Source organism: Brachycentrus maculatus, unplaced genomic scaffold (genome assembly GCF_059751285.1).
Source record: "Brachycentrus maculatus isolate JH-2025_06_01 unplaced genomic scaffold, ASM5975128v1 h1tg000485l, whole genome shotgun sequence".
Taxonomy (NCBI): Eukaryota; Metazoa; Arthropoda; class Insecta; order Trichoptera; family Brachycentridae; genus Brachycentrus; species Brachycentrus maculatus.
Genome location: NW_028281232.1, coordinates 3335 through 21601, shown reverse-complemented (window position 1 = coordinate 21601; position 18267 = coordinate 3335). Strand labels below are relative to the sequence as shown.

General features: G+C 28.7%; 1 long non-coding RNA gene across 1 annotated transcript in view; it reads left to right on the top strand.

Annotated features, from left to right (window-relative positions):
* The window catches only part of LOC148302051 (uncharacterized), a 319967-nt gene extending 313285 nt beyond the window's left edge, over positions 1-6682 (top strand). The window contains exon 4 of the long non-coding RNA XR_015838711.1: positions 6617-6682. This is a non-coding gene — a long non-coding RNA (uncharacterized LOC148302051). The remainder of the gene's footprint in view (positions 1-6616) is intronic.
* Positions 6683-18267: the final 11585 nt, after the last annotated feature.

Below are 18267 nucleotides of genomic sequence, written 5' to 3'. Positions count from 1 at the left end.
TGCATCTAACGGAGGTAATAACTTGTACTTGTAGATGAAACGCTTTGCTTCGCTCATTTGAAATAAGAGCTTATTCCGACATTTTTTTATGAACGAGAAACTTGGTTCATGTCGAACAAGAGATTAATTAAAAATTGTAGAATGGACAAAAACACTATTTCTCTTTATATTTTCCAGTCTACTACATATTTAACATTTGAACAAGAATATCAATAGAATCTATAAGTTCATTGATATGTTTATTTTAAATCGTTTAAAATATTGGAATAAATGAGTTTGAGTAATGACGATATTTTGAAAAATCAGCCTTCTCATAATATGATACAAATCAGACAAATCACCCCACATTTAATTTAATACTTTGCTTCTTAATAGTCAAAACTCAATCTCTGAGAAATATCATTCCTTTGAATAAAAATAAAAAAAATATATTAACTTTTCAAGTATTGGTTTGCTTTAAAAAAAAAAGAATTACCCGCAAAGCCTCTATTAGAGTATTGATTATAGGTAGAAAAGTAATGATAGGGAAAGTAAATGTAAATATTACATCACAAACACCCAGACCAACTGAAAATAAATCTTTCTTGAATTTATTTTGCAATTGGCTGGAATTGAACCCGCGACGCCAGTAACGCAGTCGATCATCTACTCAACTACACCACGGCACATGTTAGTATAATTGATTGTTTTAAATTAAGGTTTATTCCAAATATTGAGGTAGAAAGCTCAAGACTATGTGGTGCATGTCGTATTTTAATTAAGAAAAAAATATAACATAAAATGAACGGTTAAAGAAAAAAAATAGTGTAAATAAAAAAATATATAAATAACTATAGGGTCCGCCAAATAACATTTTTTTTTTGAAAATGGGGCGCAAAACATCGAGTGTAGCTTCGGTTGTGTGGCACGTAGCGCCGTCCTGTTGAAACCAAATGTTGCCAATATCCTCTTCTTCAATTTTTGTGAACAAAAATCCGTTCAACATGGCCCGATAACGATCGCCATTGACTAACGGCCACTCCTTGCTCATTTTCAAAGAAAAATGGCCCAATTATGCCTCTGGACCAAAATCCGCACCAAACAGTGACTCGTTTTGGGTGTACCGGCTTTTCAATGTATGCGTGCGGGTTTTTTGTGCCCCAAATACGACAATTTTGCTTGTTTACATACCCGCCAAGATCAAAATGAGCTTCATCCGAAAAGATGATTTTTTTGGCAAAATCGGCATCTTCTGTAAGTCGAATGTCGCAATATTTCCCAGCGTTGTTCAAGCGTATACACAACCATATTCGCTCAGCGGAAGGATAAAACTAATTATCTGTCAAATCAGACATGAGCTAAGTGTTACCATTCACGAAATAAGCACTAGTTAAAAAAAAAAACTTTAGATGGCGGACCCTGTATATACCATGAGTTTAGATTGTTCGATTATCTCTATCAAGATATTTAACATGTACACGTACATTTGATTGCAGTTTACCATATATATTATGAATATGTGGGTCAGTATACCATATGTGTGTGATCGCAAGGTTATGAAATTTTTCCAAAATGAGTTTTGTATAAACTCATGGGAATATAAATGACATGTTTACGAGTAGTACGAGTACTACAACATAGTTTTTAAATAAAATAAAATGATTAAAATTTTTAACAAATTTAAGGAAAAGATTGGTTAAGTTTTATATATGGTCAGTACTTCTGTACCGAGTTGAATTGTGGACCATTAAGATCACCATTATGAACCGATTAGAGGAATTTGAAATGTGGCTTCGTTGTAGAATGCTACGCATCCATGGACGGATATGGTCTGAAACGTGAATATGCTCCAAAGAGCAAGTGTAGGAAGACAATTGTTGACTGATATCAATGTCCGGAATATATCCTATCTGGGCAAGTGCTGAGAGGAGAGAAGTACGAGCTATAGTACCTAATCATAAAGGCAACAAAAGATTGACAAAGTGTGAGCAGACGACAGATCTCCTGGCTCCGGAATATATGAAATTAGACAGGGATCAGCCAATGAGCCACTGTTTAGAGCTGCCCAAGACAGGGTAAATTATTCTCAACTGATCTTCGAAGTCGGGGAGACCTGATGTGGCACGTAAATACGAAGAGATACTTATAATCTTAGTACTTATGACATGTTTGTGGTCCATTTAAGTATCATCTATCCGGTGTATGTCCTTTCTCCGATTGAAACAATCCTGTGCTATATTCAGAGTTTCAAGAAATTAAAATCTTTTAGCACTATCTACGTAATCTATTAATACAAGTTTTGCATAAGAAAGCTTTTTGTTTCTTGCCCCAAAAACATTTAACATGCTGCCCGTAACTATTCAGAATTCCAAAAGTGATCATGCTTTTAAGAACAGTGTCCGTCGATGGTTGCTCCTCGTTGGTAGGGACAAGGTGGAAACAGACTTACTTATAGTCCAAGCCTTTTTATTCTAAGTTGTTAGTATATCTTGTCATGTATAAAATTTAATAATAATAAAAAATGTATTAACGTGTAAGTATTTCGGCTGTAATTAATATAATATAAAAAAAGTATCTACGTACCTTAAATAAATATTTAAAAAATAATATTAAAAATAAATGACTCCAACGTCTTATTGCAACTAAAATTTTGTGATTTTTTTCTATCATGTGGAGAAATCGTCTTGAATAATATATCGGTACCTTTCTTTAAAAAATATGATGTTTCACAAGGTTATATAAAATTAACATCATATGGTTTATTTAATTTTATATAATATCAGTACTTATTCCTAATTCAACTTTAATTCACGTAATCTTAATACTAAAAAAACTAATTCGATTATAATAGATGTCTTTCTCAATGCATTGGCAAGAAATGAGTTTCAAATACGTTTGAAGTGATCAATTTTAGTAATTACGATTTATTATTAGATAATGTACGTACAATGTAAAATTATATCGTTATTTATAATCAAATTATAGTGTATTATGTAATATGTAACCGTGCATAACTCTATGTTGAAAGTTCGGTATTTTTTTCGTCGTGCAAAATGCTTCGTTAATGTATGCATTAATTTGTTATATACTGTAAGCTGTTGAATTGAATACAATATATTATACTTCTCGTTTTTTTTGCAAATGTTTGGCAATGGTTTGAACATGTCTAGACTTATTGTATGTGTCTCATAGAGACGAGATTGTTCATGGAAGTCAGAATGTATCTGAATAACAATTTCTCGTCTGAAAACCAGTATTTATGTTTAGACATCTTAAAGATGAAGAAGAATATGAAAGTCTAGGTATTTACAGGGCTTATACTTACTTCATGGATCAGGTGGTTTTTTAAAGTAGGCGACACATTTGACCAAATTATTTAATTTATTATTTTAGAACAAACCAAAGTCAAAATATTAGCCATCTTTTACGGATAATATTAAAATATAATAAAAATTATTATTATTATTAATCACCTTACCATGCGACATGAAGGATAAAAACAAATATTTTATTGCATTTGCACTCCTGTAGGCTTTTAAAAAACGAATTTCTATTTTTTCTAACAGTGACGAAGCATTTTTCATTGGAAACCCTTTTAAAACACATCAAAGAAAACTCTTTTAACCTAAAAATATTTCGTCGTTATCGCTCCAGTTTTTAATACGTTTAAGTGCTTCGTTCGCTAAGTCAGTATTAATAATCTGCCAAAGTTTTATTCGATATTCTATTTTTATGCTTAGACAGAGAGGCACATAGTTGTTCTCCCCTTTCTTGTACTAATCCTGATGATTCCTTTACTCGTATATCTTTATTGATTAACTTTTTGAGGCGTCCACCGCATATAGGCATTATAAACACATTTTCTTATCTGTTTTCAAGTAGTATTGAGTCCATTGTGATGTGATGTGAAACTACACGACTCGAATGACTACATCACTAAAAATGCTGTCTATCTATAAGTTATTGAATTATGAATTATATAATATACATTTTCAAAACCTTTTTAAAACATTTTAATTGTCATATTTAATTTTCATTATTATTTTCCATACCAATTATATTTTACAACGAAACTCTTTGTAAAAATAATTCGTCATTTAAATTTCTATTTTGTTTAAAACACACTTTGTTTAAAATCTAATATGATCACAAACGTATTTTATAATAACTTCGTGACAATATCGTTTAGTTTTTAATACGTTTATATATATATATATATATATATATATATATATATATATATATATATATATATATATATATATATATATATATATATATATATATATATATATATATATATATATATATATATATATATATATATATATATATATATATATATATATATATATATATATATATATATATATATATATATATATATATATATATATATATATATAAATATATATATATATATATATATTTATATATACATATATATATATATATATATATATATATATATATATATATATATATATATATATATATATATATATATATATATATATATATATATATATATATATATATATTTTTATATATATTTATATATATGTACATATATATGTATATATATATATATATATATATATATATATATATATATATTTATATATATATATATATATATAAATATATATATATATATATATATATATATATATATATATATATATATATATATATATATATATATATATATATATATATATATATTTTTACACATATAATTTAAGTATGATCAAGTATTTCAAATACTTAAAAGTAGTGTGGTCAGGAGTCAAACGATATATGAGGAAATGCATGCATGTGGAACAGGTGAATGTTTGCAAAGGCAGATTGTTGTAGGGTCCTATTCTCTCTACAGATCTGGGTTTCTCTACTAAGTCGTCATAATATAATGTTTTCTTGATACTCACAAGTACAAATTTCAATATAATAATCTGTCAAATAATATTTTTACACCCTGAATGTACGTTATGCCTTCTTGGATGATAGGAAAGTCGATAATATAGATTCTTTCCATACTTTACATAGGCGGGGCTCTGGGGGGTTAGGACGTAAAGGGTCTGCTAAATGACCCCCGTGGGACCGAAAGGGATAAATGCGATCCCGAGGGTACGAACCCAAATGCGTCTCGCGTAGGTACCTACTCCGAGCCTAGCAAAATATCATTTTCAATATCACCAACAATGGCTTCCGGCTGTAGCGAATGTCTCATTTTACACCCATTTTATACTCGTATTATTAAATTATGTTTACGAGTATATTAAAGAATTTGAACATGCTGCGTGATTTGGTAAACGTCTTTTAATAAATAAACCCGAATGATTTAAAACTTAACGATATGTTGCATCAATAAAATACGTATTAACAGCCCTTTTTTGGGTTACATACTGTTCAAAAAGTTACTGCTGTACTGTGAAAAAAATCGTGTTTAAAAAAATTAAGATTGCTCATACTGCATGTTGCAATACTTATTTTCAATGTACGAGACAATTTTTTTTAAATATTTTATTAAATATAAATGATTGATTGATTGAATGAAAATGTACTATATCCCAGAAAAAGAAGCATATTTTTAACTCAATATTTACCCGCTACAGGGCAGAAAGTGTTGTTTTTGCATTTTTAAGAAAAGGCATTGTTTAAAATTTTTTTTAAATAAATATTTTTCAAACGGAGAAAAAAAACTTCACGTTTTACATAAAAAGATCTGTTGCACAGTAAAAAGTTCAGTAAGTGGCTTGATATTTATTTTTAATACATTGTGTTATATTTTAAAATTTTTAAAACGTTCTCCTGAAAAATCAAGTTTTTGGATTTTTGACGTTCTTGAAAAGAGTGAGCGATATTTGCAAAATTAATATTTTCATCATTAAAAGTGACCAACCTTAGAAACAATATCCCTTAGCCATAAATTATTTCGATGACGTATATTTTCATTTTGAATCAAAATAAAAGTACTGAATGTATTGAAAAAAATCATTAATAATTATTATCATCATTAGTAATAATTAATAATCATAATTAGTAATTATTTAAAAAATTTGGTATTTCATGTTTTTTTTAACCTTTTTTAAATAAGACCATACAATAAAAATGTTTACTTTCAAAACACCAGATAATTTTCATAACAAAAGACCCTCAATGACATATCTAAATAGATTTTTATGAATATTATTAATTTTTAGATACATTATATTAATAATATTATAACATAAGCAAAAAAAATCTTATTATTTAAAAAACATCAGTATAAATTTTTACAAACAATTTTAAGAAATTAGGACAACATTTTACATATTTACTTCCCATCTCAATCAGGTAGGTAGCTTTTAAAAGGTGTTATAGTAATAAACTATCAATATCATTTGAAGCAATAAAAGAAAGACATAAAAAAAACATATGTTAAAAGAGATAAAAGAAAACATAAAAAATAACCGTTTTGTTCCATTAAAAATATATTTAAAAAAACTAATTTCAAGACAGATAATTTGTGTCAACATTGCATGTATTTGTATAAGAATCTGCCATTACATAAACGCCAGGTACAATGTAAAGTGTTTTTTTTTCGCTTCCATACAGATGAGGGAATTTTTAATGATTTAACCTTTTTCGTTTTCAGAAAATGAAGAAAACCCTGAAGAGTATTTCCGAAAATTGACCGCGAAACAACCCGAAGAAATTAAATGTGAGCTTTAAAATGATTATTTTATTCTAAAAAAATCAGTACTTTAAACTTGTATTGAAAAAAAAACTGAGTTACGTAATAAAAAACGATTTTTTAAGGAATTAATTAATGATAATATTAATTGCATTTTTTTAAATTAAAAAATAAAAATATTTGGTAATTTGAACGTGTATTTGAACCTAAAACACTCATTTATTCATTTTTAAAAACGCTTTGTTGCGGAGTGATGGTTGTGCTTTTTTTTGGTTTTATTTATGAACATGTCTGCGTTTCATTAAAAAAAACATGTACCAGTCCTTTTTAGTATTTATAAGATCTACGATTGATCATTAGTTTGAATCTTAGTTGAGATAAACTAAATATTATCATTATTTAAAAATATTTATACGGAATAAAATCAGAAACTCGCATGGCCGAGGTATGTAAATTTGAACGACTTTCGTTTTATTTGCTCCAGAATCCACCTTTTTGGGCCTGAAAGACCTGTGTAGTTGGCCCGAATGGCCTGCCTCTGTTGACTCAAAGGGTTTACCTCTATTGAACTTTAAAAAATTAACATTGTTAGCCATGAAGGCTTACCTTTGCATTTTTCACAGAAAATATTACTTAGTTCATAACTAACTAACTAACTAACTAACCATCACGCCGCTTCCCCGCAGGGGTAGGCAGAGAGAATAGAACGCCACACCACTCTGTCTTTGCAAACATTCTTCGCCTCTTCCACGTTGCATCTCCTCATACATACCCGCCGATTGTTACGACTCCTAACCTGACCACTTTCAAGTATTTGGCATACCTGATCGTGCCATGTTTTTCTCGGTCTTCCTCTGCTTCTTTTCCCGCTAACATTCATTCGCCTCGTAAATTTGTTTTACCGTTCTTTCCACACTCATTCGTTCAACATGTCCAAACCATCTCAACACACCTTTCTTAATTTTATCGATAATGCTTATCTCAGCTTTGCATTCCTTCCTTATTTTACTATTCGCACATCTATCATACATCCTTTTGTCGCACATTCTTCTGAGAGATCGCATTTCGACTGCATTCAGTCTACTTTCATCCTTCTTTTGTCAACTCCATGTTTCACTTCCATACATTAGAGTTGGAACCAGGACTCCGTTGTGCACTGCCAGATTAGCTTCCGCTGATAGGTTTTTATTTTCTATAACTGATTTCCGTGCACCATTCACTTTATTTCATACTATGGGTAAATACTATTACTATACTTTTACTATAAAAAATGCTAAAATTAAATACAGGGCGAAACCGGGTAAAATCACCAATAGTAAATAAACAGACTAAAATAACCGATGTAAAGAACCAATTAAATGCCTTCATTTTCGTTACATTCTATTTTTGATTTAAAAATTAAAATATAGAACGTTTTTGCATGAAATTGATTCGCTCAAAGCTTTGACAGGTGTACGCGGAAAAACGGCATCTACGACCAGCGCAATACGGCTCATATTCGAACAAACATCCGAGATTACATTCCGTAATCCAGTCGTTTCATGGCTCGTCGGCCATTTGTGAAAGTCAAATACGACATCCGTTTTAAATAAATCCATCACTAGCCAATTAATGCAGGGAATATAAATAATACCCGTTTCGTTTTAAAATATCCGTATGTAGATCGTTGCGGAATGCAAGGAGAGCGCTCTGTGAATTGTAAATTGCCCGCCTAATCAACAAACGAGGGCAAGAAAGGCCGCCATTTGCAATCAGAAAAAGCCGCGCGCGGGAAACGAAAGATTTGGTAAAAAGTGTACAAAAAATACGCCGCAAAGAGTCTTCTTCTTCTGAGCGGTGATTACTCAAAAGAAACTGTTTTTATATATTTATTTTATTTATTTATGAACGAAGAACATCTTTAGTTGGATAAAGCAAGCTTTTTACTAAGCAGAAACTCTTTTGTTTGTATGTTAGGTCCGAATCCTGGATTATATTCACTTACTTGATAAACACTAGAAAATATCATTTTCCTTTTTTTTTTTTAATTTTTTAAGCTAATAATTTTACCTGTTAAATTATTTACAACATTTTGCGTGTGTCTAAATACTTGTTCACATATCTGGATTATCTCAAATTACGAGTAATTTTTTAGTTTATTTTTTGACATCTCGACACAGATGAAGAATAATATGGAAGTCTGGGCATTTACAGGGCTTACAACCGTCATAGAGTGGTTTATAATCATGAATGAAAGCCACATTAATTCAAATTCTTTAAACTTCTTGATATATTGATTAAACTCGAAACACAGTGCACAGTGTAGAAGTTTCAGAAATTTGAGTAGTATGGTTCGGGTAGAATTGGTGAATGTGTGTAAAGTGATCACTGAAACCAGCCATCGACGGTCGTAAGCCCTGTAAATGCCGAGACTTGCACAGGGCGTTTGTGCACTACACGAAATTACACGGAATTTTACCGTTCGGCAAGTCAGTTAGCATATAAAACGGATGATTGGCTTGGATTCGCTTGTGCTTTTGTCCGTCTTTCTTCGGATCGGTGCTCTTGAGCGGTGCGTGAACTTACTTAAATTCAATCACGCTTAACTGTCGTAGTCGCTTTCATTTTTCAAAACTGGACTGCTGGACGGTTAATTTCCGTGTAGTGCACAAGCGGCTTTATTCTTCTTAATCTATGATGAGATGTCTAAAAATAATGACACTGGTTGTATTTTAAGCGCGCAGTAATTACACCAGATCCCTTGTCTTTTACAGTGTATTATAAAAAGTCAGTTGCCTCATTTTAAATGTTAAAATGACATTAATTTTTTCAACTGCCGTCAGCATTTATCAGTTTTTGGTGGACTCTGTTCCGATATTCATTTGCTTTTTGTCGTTTCATAGAAGCTTGTTTTTAAACTCCCATTTTATTGTAATCGTCGAGAAATCTAGGATCCGTTAGATTTAAATTATTTAAACTGTAAATAAATCAGCATTTTCTTAGCGTCATTCGGTACTTACATTTTTACATTAATCTAGCGACGTAGGTTAGCAGAATTTACAATTTAAAATAAAGTCAACAAGTATTTGGACACACTCAAAATGTAAAAAAAAGTAGCTTCGAAATTTAAGTAGTGACTTGTCAATCGTGGGTAGAATGATAAATATTATACGTGTACAAAGTGATCACTTAAAGCGACCTTTGATAGGGAATTCCATTTAAGTCTGTTTTTATCCGGATCTTTTTTATGCGATTTTGAAGCTATGCGGTTTTCAAATGTAATGGAATCTCTTATTTTTGTACGTAGTTCAAGTCTTTTTTTATACGAATTCGCATTGAAAAAATCTAAAATTTAAACTAGTGCAGGTTACAACCGTTAAAGTGTGATTGTGTCACTGGCACAAAGTTAAGCTCAAATCTTACATTGTATTCAAGAGATACTTTATTGAAAAAAAAAACAGAAAAAACACTTGTAATTTGGATCGAAAATTTATCTCAAAAACGATTTCCCATATGTGGATATTTAATTAAGGAAAAAGCTCTTCTGTTTTTATTTTTATGATTTTTTTAAAAACTTTTTTTATGCGATTTTCGGTACATTTTATCATTTTGATTTGAAATTATGCGGTCTTTGAAAATAATGGAACCTATCGCCCAGTTTTCTATGTAGTTCAAGTCTTTTTTATGCGACTCCCCATGAAACGTATCTATCGCAAAAAAGAGACCCAAATGTACTCCGTAATATATATTGAGCAATATACAATTTGGACATTTGTTGTTATTATTCCGAATTCTTCAATCGGATGTAGCATGTAATCACGTCACTAATAAATTGTTAAACAAAAACTTAAGTTAATTTTAATCAGATTAATTGAGAAAAGGAAATGACATTGCATATTGTATCTACAATTCGAAACATAATTATGAGCAAAAGCATTTTAAAATAGAAAGCGAATATTGTGAGTTGCAGAATTGTTGAATGCAATTATTGGTTTGGAAATAACTAATAGCGCTTGACGTGTTTGTTTGACTATACAATTTCCGCTTATTAAAAAAAATATCTGTGTAGTCGATGCAAAATGTTTCTTAGCTGACTTTCGATATCTTTTGTTGTGGTCGTTTTTTACTACAATTTTTAGTCACGGACATTTAAGACATTTTTTTATACTTTCCAATACTTATATAACTACAAAAACGTTTTATGAAAACTGTTATATATTTATTAAAGTAAATACGAGTTTATCGTTTTCAAACACCGTATGATGCAGAATAATCTACCATTTTGTGATATTGTTAAGGGAATTTTTAATCTGAAACAAAAATCGTGGAGGCTTTCACTTGACTCTTTGAGACATATTCTGTTATGATAATATTATTTTTTAATTTAAGTTAAGCTTTGAAAATTATACGGAATGCATTGAAACATGTCTCACAATACAATTTAAGTAATAGTGGTCTTTACCGAAGAAAACTCAAATTAAAAATAAATTTTATTAATATTTGAATCATTAACTTTGTGATTTTCCATTTTTAAATTTAAAAGTTCCATTGTTTTAAAATCACTGTAAATATTTTATTATAACTTAATAAAAGACTGATTAATACTAATTAAGTATTAATACTAACTATGTATTAATAAGTTTTGATAAAGAAGCGGTTAGCTTCGAAACCGGTAGACGTTATAATTAAGCTATAATAAAATATTAATGGTGATTTTAAAACAAAGTTACATTTTAATTATAAAAATGAATCAATTCATGAAATTGTTGAAGCCTTCTTTGAATTTTATTCGATTATTTATACCCAGTGTTAAATAATCATATGCTTGGAGCTTTATTAAAACGACAAATTCCCAAGCAATAACCCTTATTTTCATATTTCTTTGCACCAAAAAATATAACAAAGGTTATAAGCTATTTTTCTTTTCGTAATATTCAAATATTATTAAGGTCTCTTTTGTTTCAGTCAATGTTTAAGACCGAAAGTTTTGGTAGTAAGAATCTAAATGTAAATTTCCGTTTCCAGATCTGAAACAAAGGAAGTGACAAAAATTCCAATATGGGCCATCAGTCATGTAATTTCACACAATGCTGATTTTGCATTTTTACATCCCTAGAGGAAGAGAATCATTTCGCAAGGTTTCCTGGAGATTCGCATGTAAATGTAAGGGAATAGCTCCATTAGCCAGTATATTCAACTCCTCTTGTAGTGATGCGCGTAGCCTAATATTGCATTTTACCATCACTCATAACCGACTGATATGGAACATTCATTCATTTATTTGTTTTTTCTCCCTATTTGGAGCATATTGAGTTACCAATCTACCTCCATGGTTTTATTTTTTTGGCTACCAGCTCGCTTGCATCCTCCTAAGTCAAGTTTACGTTCGGAATACTAAATAAATATTAGAGTGAAACTAAATAAATACTTAATAAATATTACAGCATCATCGATAAAATTAAGAAATGTGTGTTGAGATGGTTTGGACACGTGGAACAAATGATTGAGGAAAGTGCGGTAAAAAATATGAGGCGATTGTAGTTGGGAAAAGAAGCAGATGAAGACCAAGAAAAACTTCACACAATCAGGTCTACCAATTAGTTGAAAACGGTCAGATTAGAGTCGAAATAATCGGCGAGTATATATGAGGAAGAGGCGTGAAGAGGCTAATAATGTTTGCAAAGAAAGAGTGGTGTTGGGTTTTTTTATCTCTGCTTACCCCTGCGGAGAGGCGACGTGATGGTTAGTTAGTTAGTAAGAGTGATATTTTATAAAATATCACTTTATATAATATTTATTTTGATTCTCTTGAAAATCGAACCCGAGACCTTTAATGCGGTAGCCAAACGCGCTGAACACTACACTTTAGAGGTGAAAGAGGGGAAATTTATTATTAATTTTTTGCTGTATTTTTGCGAGTAATTTAAATTTAAATCGCTTTTTTTTCTATCGATTTGTCAAAGTAAAATTTTAATTTAAACAAGATAAGGGCACCAGTATTCACCTAATCTATTGTTTGCATAAATTTTTGCTTAAAATGTAAAAACTTCAGTACCATTTGTTAATTCAGGTATATGTCGATTATTATTATATGACCGGTTACGCTCGTCCCTATTTTCCAAGAGATCTAGGGATGCCGTAAAAAAATCATAGAGAAAATGGTGTAAGAAAGGTAAATCAAATATTTGACGAGAGTGATCATATATTCGGAGGTGCCGCAAAGAAGAGGCCCTTAGAATAAATTCAAAATTAGCCAACTTTCATTTTTTTCTTTATCTTTCAAACCCTCATTGGAGTTTCTTTCACCCTTAGCAAAGCTAAAGCTAATATTATCAGAGCGCTTGAATTCAGGTCACCCAAGAATTTTCTTTTCTCATAAGATAGAAATAATGATTTCCATACAGAAAATTAGTATTTTTATACTTGAAATATCGCCAACTCCTTTCAACAACGTCATTTATAAAAAAAAAACTTAGTTTTTTAAACCAAGTTTAAAAATATGATAAAATGTATTAAAAATAAATATCAAGCTACTAATTGAACTTTTTACTTTGCAACAGATCTTTTAAGGTAAAACCTGAATGTTTTTTCTCCATTTGAATAAAAATAGTATATTTAAACAAATAATTAAATAATACTTTTTCTTTAAAATGCAAAAACAACAATTTTCGCCCTGTAGCGGGTAAATATTGGGTTAAAAATATGCCGCTTATGCTGGAATATAGTACATTTTTTGGGCATTCCGAAAACATGCACAACTGAAAATCGTCGAATTTTGATATATGACGTTGTTGAAAGGAGTGAACGATATCATATAATAAAAATGATATTAAAAATGTTCATATTCTTCTATTTAACCATTATCTACACCCAACAGTACTTAAGTCACCACGTCGTAAGTAAGAAAGTTGTGTTTTCTTGATCGTTAATTATTTCAATGCAATCTTTCATTTATATAAATAAGAACTTCTCTAGAGTGATGTCAGATACATTTAAAAGTGAAAAAACACATACATACTAGGCACACCTCCGCTTGTTTTTTTAACACTCGTGTATAGGATAATTTTGTTTATTTATTTATTCATAAACACATAAAAATAATTAAAAATACACTTAAATAATTTTTGAAAATACTCTAATTTCATACAAAAATGTGAAATTTCCTAAATAACGAAAAACTAAAACTTTTTTTCAACCTCTTAAATTTTTGCGTTTACTTTTTATCTTACCGATTTTGATAAGCACCTTGTCATCTGCATTGGCACGAAGACGCATATCAAATATTTATATGTGATCAGGTTAGGATTCTAAATAATAGGAGGATACACTATATATGAGGAGATACATATACGAGTATATATATGTAAGATGTGAAGAATGTTTGCGTAAATTGGTCTAGCGTTCTGTTCTCTCTGCTTATCCTTACGGAGAAGTGGCGTGATGGTTAGTCAGTAGTTACTTTGTTATAATATGTAATATTACCTTCAGAAAAAACATTTTTTCTTGTATTTAAAGCATTAGAGTCCTATGTAACTCTTATGCTATAATCGACGAGAAGCATAATCCGAAAAAAGGAAAACCTTCAAAAAACGGATCAAATAATATTACATGTTTACTCTACTTATTAAAATAATAAACGTTTTCTTTTCAAGGATCAAAGAACAAGTTGTCCTTTCGTAAGCTTTGTTTTTCCTATTTTTCTGATAATCCTCTATTTGTTTTCCTCCGAATAATGAAAAAATATTATTTTATCGTCTTCGCTGAAAATTGTTAAATATGTACATAAAATCTCCTTCAACTTTTCCTCACACTTAGGTATCGTATTATTTTACTAATAATATTGTTTTTGGAAGCAAAATATGGTCGACTAAATAATGTAACCATCCGCCCCTTAATTACACTAGAATAAACTTGGCTTTCGTCATGCTAAAATAACGAATAATATCAAGAAATTCGTATCAGTCGTAAGTCAAGGAAAGCATGTGAATATATACGATAATTGAAAAAGACTCTCACGTCTCTGTTAATAAAAAAATAACACTTTACTTAACTCAATCATAGATGGTGTCGAGAACTAAAATATGAAACAAGGTGTCAATTGAAACATCAATACAACTTCTGAAATTCAAGTAGTGTAGTGTAGTCAATCATGGATGAAATGGTGAATGTTACACGTGTATAAAGTGGACACTTAAGCCATCCTTTGGCCGGCCATAAGCTCTGTAAATAACCAGACTTTCATATTCTCCTTAATTTATTTTGAGGTATTAATACTAATGAAGAAAATCAATATGAATATGTATGTGTTTATAAAATCATACCAAAAATGACAACTACACGAGTTTGTTGGGAAAATGAAATTTAATGCAATATCAGAAGAATGAGGAAAGAGGAAAATTATGATAAATTTGAAAAAAAAGATATGAAGAATTTATATTATTAAAATAATCTATCAATAAAAGGTTCGTTTTGTTTTATTAATTACTTGAAAAACAATTGTTTTTTTTTGTTTCCTTCATTTTAGAATTCTTTTTTTTTACTTTAAAGTAGAATAATATTAACTTTAGTGAACAACTTGTTCTACGAAGGAAATCATAATAAAAATTTCAATTTGAAATAAAGCTTTCAAAGCGAACTCTCTCCCTTAACACGAGTAGTGAGAACGCTCTATTAAAATACTAAATAACAGATTTTTTTAAAAATATTATTTATTAAGGATTATTTGAATTAAAAGACTTATATCAAACACAAATAAATAATGAAAAACACGTAATTATGTTTATTTACATCTCTTTTTAAATAATTGACAACCCTTATATTCATCACACTTCATCACCTACCCCCCTATGTATAGCACTCGAAAAGCTTTGTCGAGAAGGCCTTACAATTTTAGCATAAATGGTGTTTGATAGTGAAAAAATGAAAGCAAGGGAGGAGGTTCTATGTATAAGGCTCTCTCTGCCTGAATGAAACAAGTGTCATTTTCTGAACTAGCTGCGAGTAATGGGGTGTTAAGTTCAGAATTCAAATTTCTGAAGTCCAAGTAAGTAATGTAATTAGTAGCAAGTTTTAAAGTAACGTTTGAGAGGACTTTTTGAACTGTCACGTGTTTCTTTTACGAGTACTTACGAAAAATATGTCGATTGGGTTAAAATTAGTTCATTATTAAAAAATATATGATTGTGATATTCTTATAAAATCAAGAAAATATCGTGGACCAACTCAACACAAAAAATCTTATTAACATTTAAAAATGTATATTTAATTTGATCAAAAAATCAAATACGATATAATAATTCTCATTTTTAAGTAGTTTCTTTATTTTAATCTTTATTTTAAATGTAAATATATAAAGATGATGTAAATGTATATAATAGTTTATATTAGTTTTAATATAAGCTAACTTAAGAAAGAAATAAATAAAATAAATAAAAATAAAAAAAAAAATATCTAAAAATCTAAGGTACCATTTTTATTTATTTTTTATAGTTTTGTACTGAAATTTCTTAGTGGAACTGCATTTAACATGATAAAATAACAACTTTATAGATTTTTCCATATAAAATTTATTAAAAAAAAACATAAAGTATTTATTAATGATTTTTTTCCCATACTGGGTTTTTCACCCTGCTGATGATATGTTAAGATATACATATATTTTTTATGCATGCCTGAAAAAAAAGATATTTATACAAAGAAAAATGGAAATATGACCATTCCGAGACTTACAAACTAGTATTTGGCTGGCTTGAGCGATCGACTTAATATTTATTCTATCAGTTACTGATTTTGTACCTTTCGGATAAATATATCCCTCTCAGATGAGATATCTACAATTTATTTCTTAAAATATAATATGTTACAATTTATTTCTTAAATAAATATTGACCACTAAAAACTCCTTTCTTATATGAACTAGACAAAAAATATACAAAAGAGCTATGGCCGAAGAAAATGTTTTGCGAAGAGAATGTTATTCTCGAAGAATTGATCGAAGTAATTGATCATTTGCGAAGAAAAATTGGTTATTTTTATGAATAGCTTAGAAAGATATAAAATAACCGTTCGAATTTGTTGATGTCTCGATTCTTCGGTAATGCCTCATCTCATCGTCATTCGAAATTGGACTCGGCGAAGAGAAAAGCAAAAAAAAAAGTAATTTTGCAACAATTTGCCGAGGGGCCATACCGAAAAGTGGCCATAAGGGAAAATGACCCATACGTCAAGAGTGTCATAAATAACATCTCGGCGTATCACTCGCTTGACGGATAGTCTCTTTTGATGCGCCATCAAAGTAATACGGTTTTCGTTTCTTTGGGGAATAAATATTTTATGTTTCCATTTCCCTGGCCCGACGAGGGATGATTAAGTGTTGGGGGGGAATTTAAAATGAGAAATGAGGTAACGTTTGAAATCCAGCAAAACTTTTGATTGATGAATTAGAAGAGTTTAGGGGGTCTTGTTCAGAAGATAATGACAAACTCTTGTAAATGATTGGCTTCAAATGAAAAAACCCCAGCAAATGCGGAAAAAATTTTCTTAAAAATGTTGTTACTTTTTTCCGCATATTTTGGTAAGGCTTTCTCTTTCGATGTTCCCATTGAAACTTAAGCTCTCACCCAGATATGCCTACTTTTGATTTGTCTCTAAGAACTGAATCAAATAACACATACATTAATTTACAACATTTTGAGTGTGTCCAAATACTTTTTCATCATGTTTTTAGGTATTTTCCAGAATGTTAAAATAATCTGGGATTCGGATCTTGCATACAATTAAAAGGGTCTCTGCTAAAAAAGCTTTCTCAATCCAACAAAGATAGGTGTTGTGAAGTCATGTATACTGTGTATCATGTGTAAATATATATATTTATATATATATATATATATATATATATATATATATATATATATATATATATATATATATATATATATATATATATATATATATATATATATATATATATATATATATATATATATATATATATATATATATATATATATATATATATATATATATATATATATATATATATATATATATATATATATATATATATATATATATATATATATATATATATATATATATATATATATATATATATATAAATATATATATATATATATATAAATATATGTATATATATATATATATATGTATATATATATATAGAACTTGTTCATATATATAGAACTTCAATTTATATTTGTGAAAAGGGTCTCTGCTAAAAAAGCTTTCTCAATCCAACAAAGATAGGTGTTGTGAAGTCATGTATACTGTGTATCATGTGTAAATATATATATTTATATATATATATATATATATATATATATATATATATATATATATATATATATATATATATATATATATATATATATATATATATATATATATATATATATATATATATATATATATATATATATATATATATATATATATATATATATATATGTATATATATATATATATATATATATATATATATAAATATATATATATATATATATATATATATATATATATATATATAAATATATATATATATATATATAAATATATGTATATATATATATATATATGTATATATATATATAGAACTTGTTCATATATATAGAACT